This window comes from Talpa occidentalis, unplaced genomic scaffold, assembly GCF_014898055.3.
Source record: "Talpa occidentalis isolate TD23 unplaced genomic scaffold, MPIMG_talOcc4v2.1 talOcc4.3, whole genome shotgun sequence".
In the NCBI taxonomy this organism is placed as follows: domain Eukaryota; kingdom Metazoa; phylum Chordata; class Mammalia; order Eulipotyphla; family Talpidae; genus Talpa; species Talpa occidentalis.
This window is the reverse complement of record NW_023603184.1, coordinates 132,797,532-132,812,291: the sequence shown is the minus strand read 5'-3', so window position 1 is coordinate 132,812,291 and position 14,760 is coordinate 132,797,532. Positions and strand designations below refer to the sequence as shown.

Genomic DNA, 14,760 nt, shown 5'->3' with positions numbered 1-14,760 from the left:
TAGATTTAACCAAATGCTTCTAACTTGAAATTTTGTCAGGCACAGGAAAAAATCTCTCAAGACAGTAAAAACAGATACTGCCCATATTGGTGTTGGGTTGTTTGTCCTAGAATCTTTTAAAAGAGCTGTATGAACCTGATCTGACCAATTGGAGCAAATGCAAAGCAGCAAGATTTGTAAGTCCTCCAGGAAGAGCCAAAGGTGACAAGGAAGTAAGGTAAGGGTGAGTGTGGGGCAGGCTTTAGGTGGGTCTGGGAGGAGAGGCAGGAGTGCCTCAGACTTGTCATTTTACTTCCGCTGTTGCAGACTTAGATTAGAGTCTGCTGTTTCCATTGGGAATGTTTAGTGGGATCTCTTGATGGAGAACTGAGAGCATTTAAGAGGGAATAGGAATAAACCCATATTATATTAATGCCATAGGTTTGGTGGATATAGATGTTTAAAAACTATGGCCAAAACAGCTTTTTTGGAAGGAGGAATTGCCAACATTTTTTTTTATTTTTTATTTTATTTTATATTTTTTACATCATTTTTCATTTTTGCACAATGTACGCATTTTCATCTTGGTTATATTCCCCATACAATTCCCACCCCCCTTATTTTGACCCTAATCCTTCCTTCCCTCCCAACCCCCTGTAGTGAGTGTGTCTCTGGTTTATAGTTGCTTGTTGATTTTGATTTTCACTTTATTATAATTAGTCTTTTTCCTGGTCCCAACTTTTTGACCCTTCAAACATGGAACAAGGACGGGGGACTTAGAACATTTGTTTATTAGAGTCGTAAAAGTAGGTGTGTATTCTTGTAAGTAGAATATCCCAGTCTAGTGCATGAGCGAGCTGCTCTTCTCTATATTTTCCTCCTTTTTCTGTGTTTTTTCATCATAAAATTCACCTAAATTTCTTTCTAGCTCCTTTCACTGTCACCCGGTTTGTTTAAATATCACTCTTTCTTTTCTTTCCTCTATTTAGCCTGTGGCTATCTGTTCTCCTTGACCCTGCGTGAATATCTAATCTGAAATACAATCTGTTTCAGCATGAGTAATTTAATGTAAATAGAATATGGAAGATTCTTAACCATGACATTTTATACAAGCACTTTACAAATTGGCACGATGGTTACTGGTTTTATCTGATTCACTCTCCAAATTCACATGGAAAATATAGATACCTTATTAATAAGGAAGCAGAATCAGGTTGGTTTGATTTTCTTTATAAATATCCCAATTAAGTAAAGAAAAAGCTAAAACTGAACTAATCCTAAGTTTATTCAGTATTTGATAGATTAGCCCAAATTAGTAAAGGGTGAATAGCAAATGTATAGTCTATATGTCACTGTCACCTCAAAATTCATGTTGAAACCTTAATGACAATTTCATGATGTTGGGACAGGGAGCTATTGGTAGGTGATTGAGTCCTAAGAGTAGAACTGTAATGAATGGAATTAATGCCCACGGTGTATCTTTCACTGGGGGAAGACACAGAAAGAAATCACTAGCTATGCCCTGGAAATAGGGGCTCGTGAATGTGACGATGCAGGCAGGGGGTCTTTGCCTTCCAGCTCCAGCATTTTGAGAAATAAATTTCTGATGTTTATAAGCTACTCAGTTGATCACATGTATGTATGTATGTATGTATGTATGTATGTATTTAGCAACCCAAACAGACTAAAAGCAAATACTACAACTTAGCAGAGACTAAAAAGTGTTTCAGCAGACCTAACTTCTAAGGAATGTTTTGCTTATTCTAGTATTTAAAAGCAGGATGCCAAATGATGGTTGACACAGCCAGGAAGGCTGAGAAATACAGAATTGAGTAGCTCAGCAACAAGAACCTGGAATTAAATTTTTCTGTGAAAATTTAAAAAATAGATAAACTATTCTAAATTGGTCTACTGAAGATCCATTTATACTTTAAATGTAAATGTAACCACTTATTGATAATTACCATATTGATAATTTACCAATTTTCCTTCCAATTTTATAGAGCATTTTCCATATCTAAATCATTCTATTGATATCCCCATATTCATTTTCTTTCCTTATTGAAAAACATAACTTCCAGTGTTTACATTTTGTTTTCTGATTCCTTTCTGTTCAAAAGTATTGAGCTGCCTCATCACAAATGATACGACATTATCAGCACTGGAAACTCTGGCCATCTCCAAGTGTTTGCAATAAATTGTCACATGTCTTCTAAATTCAATGAGTACATTATGCTTATTCTCTTTAGATGCTAAAATCTATCCTCTAACTTACCTCTTTAGTGTTAATTCCATAGAATATGGGCATTTCCAAGATTCACCACCCAGTCACAATTCTATCCATTGTTAAGTGAGTGATGTATTTACAATAATATCCAACCTCATGTTGTCTGCCCTCAGGAATGAAACATGTACAACCATTTGGAATTCCTTGGCTTTGACCTGACAAGTTTCCCCAGTCTTCAGGGATGGTTGTTATAGTTATGCCTACAATCATGGTCTCCATGCCACATAGTAAGTAACGTATACTTTTGGACTTCAAATAGTCTATTCTTTGTCTCTCTAACCCATTCCACCTCCCTTAACTGTTTTATTTATTTGCATCAGATTGTGATATTATATATATTACATATATGTATTTTATAATGTATATATTGGTGTGTCCCCTTAGTAACACTCAAGGGGAAAAAAATGGGACAGCAAGTGACTCATGTTTTTCCAAACCCTTAGCCAAAGTACTTTTTAGTCATCCTAGCAAATGGTAGTTTGGCTTTATTATAACACGGGTACATTTTCCAAGTTACAAGTATAAGCCCAGAATCTTCTGCTTTCTTCTTTAATGTGTTGACAAGTCTGGATCACAGCTAAGAAGGTGATCACTTGATCACATAATGAGCATGAGAAAAACTGCTTCAGGCATGGGTAAAGGGATAACACTTTACCAAGAATTCAAGTAACTTTCTTGGGTCTTTGAGATAAGAAATGTGTCATTGCCTAATTCATTTGAAGTAAAGAAGAGGATTATGGCATTATATCCCTCACATGATTTTCTTTATTTTTAATAGAATTTCTAAAATGGACACAATATTACCTATTTAAATTACAACATGCTGAAAACTATATTCATTGCTTTGACGATAAGTGTTAAGTCTTTGGCTTTTAAAAAAACAATTATTAAATATCATCTTGACAGACCAGTCACCAGATTCAATATGATGTCTTTCAACTTGAATCAAATGCTCATTTGGACTAACTTATTTTGAACTTTTCTTAGAGTAACTTATCCTGGTTCATGATTTCTTACCTACAGAAAAGTTAACACGAAAGAGTTTGAAATGGCCTGAGACTCTGAAGTTAAATAAAAATTTACTAACATAGCCAGTAATGCAGATCATCTTAATGATAGTTTCTTTTTTTTTTTTTTTTAATAGAGGCATGTTTTTCTTTATTTATTTGTTTGCTTGTTTGTTTTTTTGTTTATACATGCACTGGGTATAGTCAGAAGCGCGGGAGGGTGAGAGAATTCACCAGAGCCAGAGCGAGGGGCAGAGCAGGCAGAAGGACCGAAGTACACTGCTGAGGGGAGCAGCGGGCGGCAGGAGAGGTCTGTGCGCCATGTGGGACCCTCCTCTGGTGGCCGGGGAGCAGCCGGGGATTGAACTGGCACCGCAGAGGCCGTGGGCAGCTTCGCAACCCAGCGCTCTACCGCTGCGCCACCGGGGAGGCCCTCTTTTGTTTTTTTAAGACGAAGTATGTTACAATATGCCTGGGTTAGTTATGTTATGCTGCTATATATGAATCAGAAAAGAGCACAATTAGTCCACTTTGGAAAAAAAGGCACTTTAGAACTCTCAGAAATAACCAAGATAATGAAGGGTATGTGTTTTCCTTTCTGTGGTGATATGTTTCATATTAATAACAGTAGTAATCGTCAGTCACATTTCTAACCTGTGTATAATCCAATACAATTATTAGTCATCACATAGAGGTATCTAAGCAGCTGTGGGCAATGCTAATGTCCCATGGTAACCCAGCATACCCAACATCACCAGGCCATGATAGCAGCCACCTGCTACTGGACAGTGAGTGTCACCTATAATACCTACGATACAGCAGCACAGGGCTAAGGTCCAGCGAAGTATATTTTATTCATCTGCTTTTACATTTTAGGTCTATAGATTCTCTGTTTTCTATTTATCAGCTGCTTATTCTTCAGTTCTCTGGAGGCTGAGTTATAAATAAACCTTGTATTTCTCAGAAGCAAAACATTTTTCTACTTTCCTTATTTTTAAGTAAGACCTATTTTCATTATTTTGAGACCATGTAAATTACAAATGCAGTAGTCTGGGGAGAGCAAGAGTTTTAGCTTCTAAATTTGTGCTGGTCTATGAGAGCTGAATTCAGTCTATTTGTCCAGGCTATTATGGCAGAACTCCATAAAACTAATTTGGAGAAACAAGGACAGTCACATCATTGACCATCTGAATGACAGTAAGAGTGAATGACTTATCCCAACCTATTTATCACTGTACATGAGCATCCTGATTTTATGTAGAAACACCTACACAACAAGGTCTTTTGATATTTTATTGGAAGTAAGGTGAATCTACGTATGTGTCTAAAGTGTGAAAAATAGCCTTGATCATTTTGTTAAGTAATATTAAACATAGCATATTTAGAAGATACAATTATGAAAGAATGCACACATTTGAATCTAAATTTAAAACTGATTCTCTCAAGGTGAGGGGAATTTGTTTTCATTTGAAGATTTTTTTGCTTGTTTTATTCTTCTGAGAACCTTGAAAAAATTACTTGTTAATATACTAGAAGAACAAAATAAAGTTTGGAACAATATAGTCACATTTTCATTCTAGGATTCTGGCCCTGGGGAACATTATTTATTCTGGGATTGTCAGCAACATCATTACATAACCATGGAAAAGTGTGAACAAATGCCTGCAGAATTCACCCATGGGACAAGACATTAAGAAGGTAGAATGTGCAGGTGATTTAGTTCCTGACATTAAATTTGAGACCAGCTGGAAAGTTTAAGGACATCATTAAGCTCTGTCCCTCTCTTTTCTGTACTATTTCTTTCTTTCTGCATGATTGGTTCCTGTTATGGTATTCACTAGTAAAATCATCTAAAATTTAGAAGATTCAAGTGCCTACTACAAGCAGATCATTTTACTCAGTACCATAGGGCATTCATTCATTTATTCTGTACTTGCAATTGACAGACTGGGTGCTTAGGACATGATATTGCATAAGATATATAGTCTACATACTCAGGAAAATTACCATACAGTGAGAAAGCAAACAAGTAATTATGGAGAAAACATGACAATTACTACTATAAATGTAAAGTAAAATACTATAGTAACAAATGTAGGGGAAACCTACTTTAACCTTGGAGTAAAGAAATACATTAGGATTAGGGGCCTCCCAGGTGGCACAGCGGTAGAGCGCTGGGTTGCGAAGCTGCCCGCTGCCTCTGTGGCGCCAGTTCGATCCCCGGCTGCTCCCCGGCCACCGGAGGAGGGTCCCACATGGCGCGCAGACCTCTCCTGCCGCCCGCTGCTCCCCTCAGCAGTGTACTTCGGTCCTTCTGCCTGCTCTGCTCCCTACTCTGGCTCTGGTGAATTCTTTCACCCTCCCGCGCTTCTGACTGTACCCAGTGCATGTATAAACAAAACAAACAAACAAACAAATAAATAAATAAAAACATGCCTCTATTAAAAAAAATCTTTAAAAAAAAAAAAAAAAAAAAAAAGAAATACATTAGGATTAAAAGGGTATGCCTATATATAACATATAACACATATATATAATATTCTCTCTCTCTCTCTCTCTCTATATATATATATATATATATTTCAGTTCTTCTGAATTTTAGTGTACCTAAGGAACAAAGCAAAACAAAGCAGAGTCCAAACTTGCACAAATATGGCGGAGCCTGGTTGACCCTAGCATTCTGCTGGAGAGCATTTGGGGTCTGGTTATGTCTCTTTATCCATGAATGTTTGAGTCATTTCTCATCTTTGTGATGTATATAACAGACTAGTTAGTCTTTGTGTAAATGTGGCATATAAAACTGCAAAGTGAGTAGGGGTATGTTTGCACATACTTGAGTGTGCCATGTATTATCATCTGATTTTGAACTAGAGGTTATTGAAAATCATCTCAACTTACAGAGACAGAACAAAGGGCTTCATCTTGAGGTTTTTGGTGAATTTATTTATATAAGCCTTTTAATCTTCACAGGCAGTTAATAACATGACTGGAGACTGGGATTTTATAACAGATGATGCGCACGGTCACACTAAGAGGCAGAATGTACAGTTATAGAACAATCTTATATCCTAGCACAACATTCAGAACCACTTTCATTTATATTCACCAGGACCAATTTGTAACCACAGCCTATGACTGATCTTCTGGTACCTGCATGTAGTAAAATCAACAAAGTTTTCTTATTATCACCTGGATCTTCAGTTACCCACACAGATATAAATTAACTGGATATATAAATATATGATACTCAAGTAAATCTTATTATTCTCACAGGCTGTGTAAGGAGGCCATTCTACAAATATAAAAATAATTTCAGATTACACTATATGGAAAGATCAATTGAAATCTATAATCCTCAGAGAGGCTATCATCCATATAGCCTACAGTTGAAGGTTTCAAAATATTTTCAATGTGTATTTAAGAATTCATTATGAATTCATTAAAATTCATTATGGGTAACATTTAATGTGAGCATGTATATGACAGGGCTTCTCAATAAAAGTTTACCCACTCATCGGTTGGTGATTATCTATAGCAGTGCTGTGCGATAGTAATGTAATATGTACCACAATTACAAGTTTTATGTATATATATAACTTAAATGCATACATAATCAATATACATATGTATACATAATTTATTTTAAATTACATATTAACTAATTGAAATTTTTCCAGTAGCTATGTTAAATTTAATTTTTTTCTAGTAGCCACATTTCAAATTTAAACAATTGAAATTAATTTTAGTATATTTTATTCATTCCAATAGATCTAAATTATATTCATTTTAATTAATTCATTTTAATTCATTTTAATTAAAATTATATTCATTTTAATGTGCATTTATAAAAAATCTTACAAATGAGACCTTTTATGTTCTTTGCATTTTATAAAGTCTTTGAAATACAGTTTGTGTTCTATATTAATAGTGTATCTCAATTTGGACTAGTCACATTTCAAGGGCTCAATCACAGATCTATAATCTATCATAGTAATTAAACTCAATAATATGATAATATGACTTGTGTTATAATAATGACCATTTTTATTAATTAATGTTATTAATTCCTTATCATGTGGCAGTCACTTTAGTGATTTCCATGCTTTTATTATTTCAACCTCACAACAATCATATGATCTTGATGCCATTGTCAACACCATTTCTGGATGGAGTAACAAAACAACTTTAAAAGATTTCAGTAACTTCCCTGAATCTACAAAGCTTAAAAAGATTCAGATATGAAGGTAAATAAAGTATACTGAAATGATATTTACAATTATTTCAATGTTCCTAGAAGATTTTGTATTTTAAATTTTTAGTGAAGATAATTTGACTTTAGGGGAAGTAAATTTGTATAAAGTGATTGAAGTTAATGTTGGAAAAATGAGAGACCACTGATCCACTTGCTTGTGGGTTGAGAATTTATAAAGTCAAGAAAAATAAGAGATCATAGAGATAATGATACTTAGGAAAGTGATGTCATGGGTGCTTATCTTTGCTGAATAAAATTAAGAATGACTAGAGAGAGAAAGGATAGAGTACTTCTTGGATGTGTTTTAATAAGATGATATGAAAGAAAATTGTGTGGTGAAATACAAAATTTAAATATCTACATTGTTAAGTATACTGAAAAAAAATAGTTATAGAAGTGTTTATAAAACTGGATAGTTGATTTCAGGTTCAAATATTTTAAAATGTAAAGTCACTCATTTGAGAGCTAAGAGATTTGGCACAAGACATGATGTCCGAAGCATTAAGATGAATTATCAGTAGCCACACCAAACCAAACATGATTTGGACCAAGCCAAAGATGAATGCAAGGTTCAGTGGTAAAGAGCTGGAGGTCCAGGAAAATCAGTAAAATGACAGCCTGTCTTTCTGCCCTTGATCTCTGTAGAAAGATTCTCCACTGCTCATTATGTCATTGCAATGACTTTCTTCATTCACTCTATTCATCACTGAGATTTGCCTATTTTTTATTTGTATCAGTTCCTTTAATACCAGTGGCTTTTAGCCTGCAGATTAGATTTTTTTTTTCCCAAATAGTAAGTTATATTTGTCCCAACCATTGAAGATAACACTTGGAATCAATCTACTCCAGGAAACCTTCCCAAACCACATATGGAAATATATTATTCTCCCACAGAGGGTAACGATGGCATGGATAATTTATAGAAATGTTCTCATTCCATGGGTTAAGTAATGCCATAGGGCAAATCTATATTCTTGGGTCTGGTTTATATAATCTCTTTCCCACCTCAGTTTCCACATTCCTCTAATTCAGACCACATACTCTTCCTTATTGCTTAGGTTTGCATCCTTTTTCCTAAACATTCTTCATCGGCTCTTCCTACTTGCTTTTCACCTATGAGTGTATAGAGAGAATATTAATAGTCACAAATAGCTAGCAAGTAAGGAGAATTGATTTGGGCCAGGAAATACTTTACTTCTATCCTCCAAAAGGTTTTATCTTACTTGGTAATTGAAGAAGACATAATAGAGTTGAAAGAGAGCATGAGCTTAGGAGTCCACAGACCAAGGAAACCCAATATTTTTATTTGCTTTTAATATGACTTAAGCTAATATTTTCGGCCTCAGTGTCATCATTTAAAATGATAACAAGAATACTATGTGGCAGACATATTTTATTTATCCATGTATTTATTAATTAGTTTTCTTAGACAAAACAGTATGTTCCAATTACACATTAAAAACAATATATAGAAATAAAAACAAGTTCCCACCTTCAAGAGATATGTAATACATTAAAAGGGATACAGAAATAAAATTAAATGTTAATAACAATATTTTAAAGAGGTATGTTAGAATAAGTATACAGTGGAGAAAGAAGTGGGAAGTTACATTTTTTACTTTGCAGAAAGGAGCAATTATTTAGGAAAGTCAGGCTTCATTAAGAAGTTGATACTTGACTATAGACAGAATATGGAGGGTAGATATTTTAAATATTTATTAATATATCCACTCCTTCAGCAAGTATTTATTTCATGCCCAGAACATAGTAACAAACAATGGTGAATAAAAAGAGAGATAGTCTCCTCCTAAGACATGCATACCTCTCCTGTCCTCATAGTTCCTACAGTTCATGTGGAAGACAGACAACTATATATACAGAGTGCTCTTAATGGACTTTGCAAATTAACCAATAGTATTAATTGCCTTTGTAAAACAAACTGATTAGTAATGAGAGCTCAGTGAAAGCTCACAGACAGTAGGCTATGCTCTGGTAAGCATATATTGCCTTTCCTCTCATTGGGTGAGTTGCATGCTTGCCAAAAATTAGTTATTGTTTATGCCCAAACTATTTTTGACTGTTGACTTACTATTGTAGCCATGTAATATAATTAAATTGATTGTATAACTCAATGAACAAGAGTGTAAAGAACTTTTTTCATAAAGTTGAAAATTTTGAAAAGACAAAATGAAGAATAATGCTTTTCTATTAACAGTAGGTATAGGAAATATAACCAGAAAAGACTCAGAATAAAAGTCTTAAGAATTCAGAAAATTGTACATTCAGATTAATTTGCAAATGTCTTTAAGTTTTCACTCCACTTTATATAAAATGAAACTAGAACTTACACATGGTATTCTATGATAAAGACTGAATGGGTCAGAGGACCCATCTCCAAATTAAAAGTCATAGTCTAGCATAAAAAAATTGAATGGTTATGCATTTAAATGTATAGGCAAAAACAAATGGTGAATGAATATAGATAACATTTTTATGGTTCTCCAATTTCAATCCACTTTCGTTATTAGCAATCATAGATGAAGGTTTCTAGTAAAGAAATGTGAAGTAATGATATGGGAAGTACCAGGACCTTAGAAAGTACAAGTAAGCCAAGCAAAGGAAGGGAGTAGGGAAAAGAAAACATTCCATGCACACAGAAGAGAATAAAAGTAATGAAGGACTGAAACCATTATATGTAGCTGGTCATACAGCTGGAGAGTCAACATAGCAAATAGTATGTAGGTGAGCTGAGAGTTCAGACCAGATCCTGATATTGGAAAGCCTTGTACATTGTGATAAGTCTTTAAACTTTATTTTGAAGAGTTTTAAATTAAGGGCTTATATTATCAGATTTGGATGGAGGCATGGAGGAGTACAGACTGGTGACGAACAAAGCTGGAAGAAAGGAGGTAATTTAATCTAAGAGGTGATGGGAGTGTAAGGTGATAGAGATGTTTGGGAGGTGTGTAATCAGTAAGTTAACCTGTTGAAATATAGAGGTCATAGGAGAGGCCAAACATAGTCTCCTAGATTTCTTGTTTAAGAAACTGCATGGATAGTGCCATTTACAGAAATGTACAACATTAATGAAAAGGAGTTGTCTGGAGAGGGTGGGAGTGATGAAATCACTTCTGGAAACACTGTGCCTCTGTCACTTATAATCCTACCAAATGGGAAAATTCTATGAGCGACTGGGTACACAGGCTTCAGGAAACAGATTTAGAAATAGAGTACTGGTTGGCATCTGCATTTAGATGGTAATTGAAACCAAAAAGGCAAGTGATGCTCTCCCAAAGAGAGTACAAAAGAATAGAGGAAAGAAAACTTCATAGGAAGGAATCCTGGCAGAATATCAAAGTATTAATTTAAAAAAAGCAAAAATGTATGATTAATAAAGGAACAGTTAAACAATCAGTGGAAGTAAAATATTCAAAATGCCCATTGCTGCTAAGCAGGAAAATATCTAGTAGATGTAGCAGCATATAGGTCATGAGTGCCTAGGATGAAGGGCACATTCAAGGGAGCCATCTGGAGTGGAAGGCAGACTGCAGTGGGACGAGGCTGAGATGGAAGATATCATTATTTTGCTATTTCAAGGGTCATGTGCAAGGGGAAGTATAGAAAGACAATAGCAAGAAGATGCTAAAAAAGAGTCAGGTTCGGAGGACCTTTTGAGGGGATTGAAGGGGGTTGAATTTTATCCTATAAGAAATGCATGGAAAAGAACATAGGATAGTAACTGACTCACTTTAATGATAGCACGGAGGATGGGATTAGTGCAGGGTGAGAGAACTGGTAATGGAAGCTGGTTATTGCAAAGCTTTCAACCATGGTGGAGTGGCCCACAGCTGTGCAACTAAGAATATAGTACCCAGATTTGTGTAGGACTTAAAAATGAATAGGAGCGGATTAAAGTACCTCTTTAATAATGTCACTTTGCTATTCCAGTTTTCTAGTGGCATGAGAGAGAAAGGGGTGAAGCGACAGTCTACACTTCTAGAATTGTACTTAACATTGACCATGCCTGAGAGAGTGAGTCACAGGTGGGTATATCCATCCTGTGTGCTGCTGTCAGGAAAAAAGGGTGATAAAAATGAGGGAAATGACAACCATTGATGCAGAGATGACTAGATCCTAATTAGGCATATTGCCAGGATGGTAAAGAGAAAAGAATTGTTGGAGTCAAGTTACAGATTGAGAAAGAGCAGGATTCAGGAACTGATTGAATGAGAGAGGCGAGGCATTATCAGCAAGATAGCAATACTCTTCATTAAATACATTCAATATATTAGGAATTCCAGTAAGAACACATTAGCACATCATCCTCTTTCACCTTCTCAACAACCTTTAAAGTAGGTCTATTTATCTTCATTTCAAAGATAATGAAATGAGTTTAGAGAGTTAAACAACTTTCTAAAGGTCACCCACATTTTAAGTCAAATAGGTAGGGTTCAAGCTTAGATTTACCTGATTCAAAATTGTCGCTCTTCATCATTCCCTTCTACTGTATTCCAAATCTAGAATGAGTTTCACATCTAGTGTTCAGTCATAGCACAAATTCAGATGGCAAACACAAGATGAAGAGTAGGTTTAGGGGTCAGAGGGTGATTTCAATTTTAAGCAAATTATTATTTTTTTAAAGCCTAGAGACTATCCCAATGATGACATCTAATAGACAGTAACATCTCTATGTTAGAATTTCAGGGAGGTATCTGGGAGGAGATGAGGATTTGTGAGGTATTAGCATTTAAATTGTTAAAGTCACAGGAATGAATGAGTTTCCCAGGGACACGACAACATGAGAAGAAAATCAAGTGAAGAGCCAAGAGACACCAAAGTTAAAAAGGTAGTCAGCGCGTAGCATCAGTGAAGGAAGCAGAGACGGAATGTTAATACAAGTTAGAGGGGAGTAACAGAAGGTGCTATCCTACTGAGAGATAGGAGATGCAGGAGAGAGTTGCATGAGAAGGGAGTGATAAATATTATTAAATGCTATGGAATGTTCAAGAAAATGACTGAAAAAAAGTCTATTAAGAGTAAGAGGATTGTGAATGAGAAATCTAAGCTAAAACAGCATGAGATTTAATTTTTAATCAGTTCACCCAGTATTGACTAGGACTGTGGATATGTATGTTGTGGGGGAAAGAGTATTAGCTTCTTGAATCTCTTTATATTGTTGTATTAGATCTGTAATGGGGAGTGTGTGTTTTAGCCTACCCAGTCTCTCCATACACTCCATGTTAAAGATCTAACTGCGACAATATAAAGAGCAAAGAGAGCAGGAAAAAATAATGGAATTTTGATATAAGAAGAATCGTGAACAAACTGGTTAATAATACCTTAGAAACAAAAACCAATTCCTTGATAAAAGCCAGTATCTCATTCTAGGAATTTTTTGAAGGAAAAAATGAAATGAGGACATTCATCACAGCCTCAGTTTTAACCAGGTAACACTAGTTATGAACAGTTACTCTAGATCCAGATAACCTGAGTTGAAATCTGTCATTTACTAGCTCTTTGACCTGGAACAGATGACGTAACCTTTCTGTGCCTCAGTATTTTTTATCTGTATAATAGTAAAAGGATTACCATCATTATCAATAAGGTTGTAGCATAACTGGGTTTTACAAGAATTAAGTGAGTAAATACTAGAGCATATTCAGTACCGGTAGAGAGGCAATTTATATAAAATGCTTTACAAAGTTTGCTACTTGGGAGTCTCCTATAAATAAAGATGCCATTATCACAATTATTATCATTAAAATTTCTTCAGGGGGCCTCCCTGGTAGTGCAGGCGGTTGAGCGCAGCGCTGTGAAGCTGTCTGCAGCCTCTGCAGTGCCGGTTCAATCTCCGCCAGCCTAGGAGCAACCTACAGGAGACCTCTCCTGTCTCGCCCACTGCTCCCCTCAGCAGTGTATTTTGTCTGTTCTGTTCTGCCTATTCTGTTCCCTGCTGTGGCTCTGGTGAATCCTCTTACACTCCCGCGCATCTGGCCTGTACCCCAGCTCTTGTATAAATAAAAATACATCTTTAAAAAAAAATTTCTTCAGGTCTCATAGACTTTTACTACCAGCACAGTGCCACGGAGTAGCCAGAGCAAAGGAGAATAATGAAAACAGGGAGCATTCTAGAAGAGAAGTCTCTTGTTACAGTATTCTAGACTCTGTTCCCCGTGGTCCAGGCAGTGTCCAGAACTATCAGGACTGCCTCAGGACCACAGAGAAGGTTAAACCCAAGGTGCCAGACAGTCTATAAAGTAGACAAGATAAGTAAGGGTATAGTGTTTCAAGATCTTTCTTCCTACCGGTCATTATGCAAACTTGTTTTAGTATCTAATCATTTGGGCTATAAATGTTTTGCAATATTTCTCAGATTGTATAGATTATAAACCCCAATAGGTTTATGGAGTGTATCTATCCTATAATGCTTCTTCCTGTACTAATTACCTTACATATTCAATAAACTTCTACTGGAGCAATTAATAGCATGAACAGCATAAACCCATCCCAATTAAAATCATTTTAATTAGCCACTAAAATAATTTTAAAGGCTTGTTTTTTTCAAATTTGTTTTTATTGAAGTAGCATTGATTTAAAACATTATATAGGTTTCAGTCATAAAGCATGATTTTCCGACTTCTGTGTATACCTATTTTAAAAAACAACTATTTTAAAAAACAACTCATTTCATTTTGAATGTCTGATTTCCTGGTTCTATAATGGAGCAAGATACCAAGCAATAGTAAATAAATTCCCAAAAAAGCTGCTGATTTTGCAACCCTGGTTGTTATCACAACAGAACTTGGTGACCTTATAGTTTTGTCAGTTTTAATAATTATATTTCAAAAGCTACTTCCAGCCTGTTATGTTATCAAATTAGAGTAGCATGAAGGTGGAAGCTTGTATAGTTATCTGTTTAAAAAAAAAAAATGAAGCCAAATGGAAAAACTTTAAAAAGAAACTCAGAGTATGTTGCACGTTTGTTTCAGAATGAAGATAAAGTTACCATTTGAAGAGGACATAAATTCAGATGTCAGGTTTTGAGTCAATGGCCCAACCAGTTAGCTGTTGTCTTAAAATTTTAGACTAGGATTACCCTGCTTAGGCCATTTAAACTTTTTAGATATTTAAGTCTCCACATTTGAAAGGAACACGGCCATGTTATCTAAATAGACAAGTCTAACAATTTCAAAGTTCACGTAGACATAAAACACAAAAGAGGGGCTTATCACTAC

At 35.3% G+C, this 14,760-nt stretch overlaps 1 protein-coding gene across 10 annotated transcripts in view; it reads left to right on the top strand.

Annotated features, from left to right (window-relative positions):
- Positions 1-2,373: 2,373 nt before the first annotated feature.
- The window catches only part of LOC119256170 (ribose-phosphate pyrophosphokinase 1-like), a 301,237-nt gene continuing 288,850 nt past the window's right edge, over positions 2,374-14,760 (top strand). For 5 of the 10 annotated variants that reach the window (XR_005127650.2, XR_005127649.2, XM_054700047.1 and 2 more), the window contains exon 1: positions 13,710-13,795. The gene's annotated coding sequence lies outside the window, so the exon portion shown is untranslated. Of the gene's footprint in view, positions 2,494-13,709; positions 13,802-14,760 lie in introns of those variants that run through there. The other 5 variants (XM_054700053.1, XM_054700045.1, XM_037523978.2 and 2 more) reach the window with 3 other exon arrangements.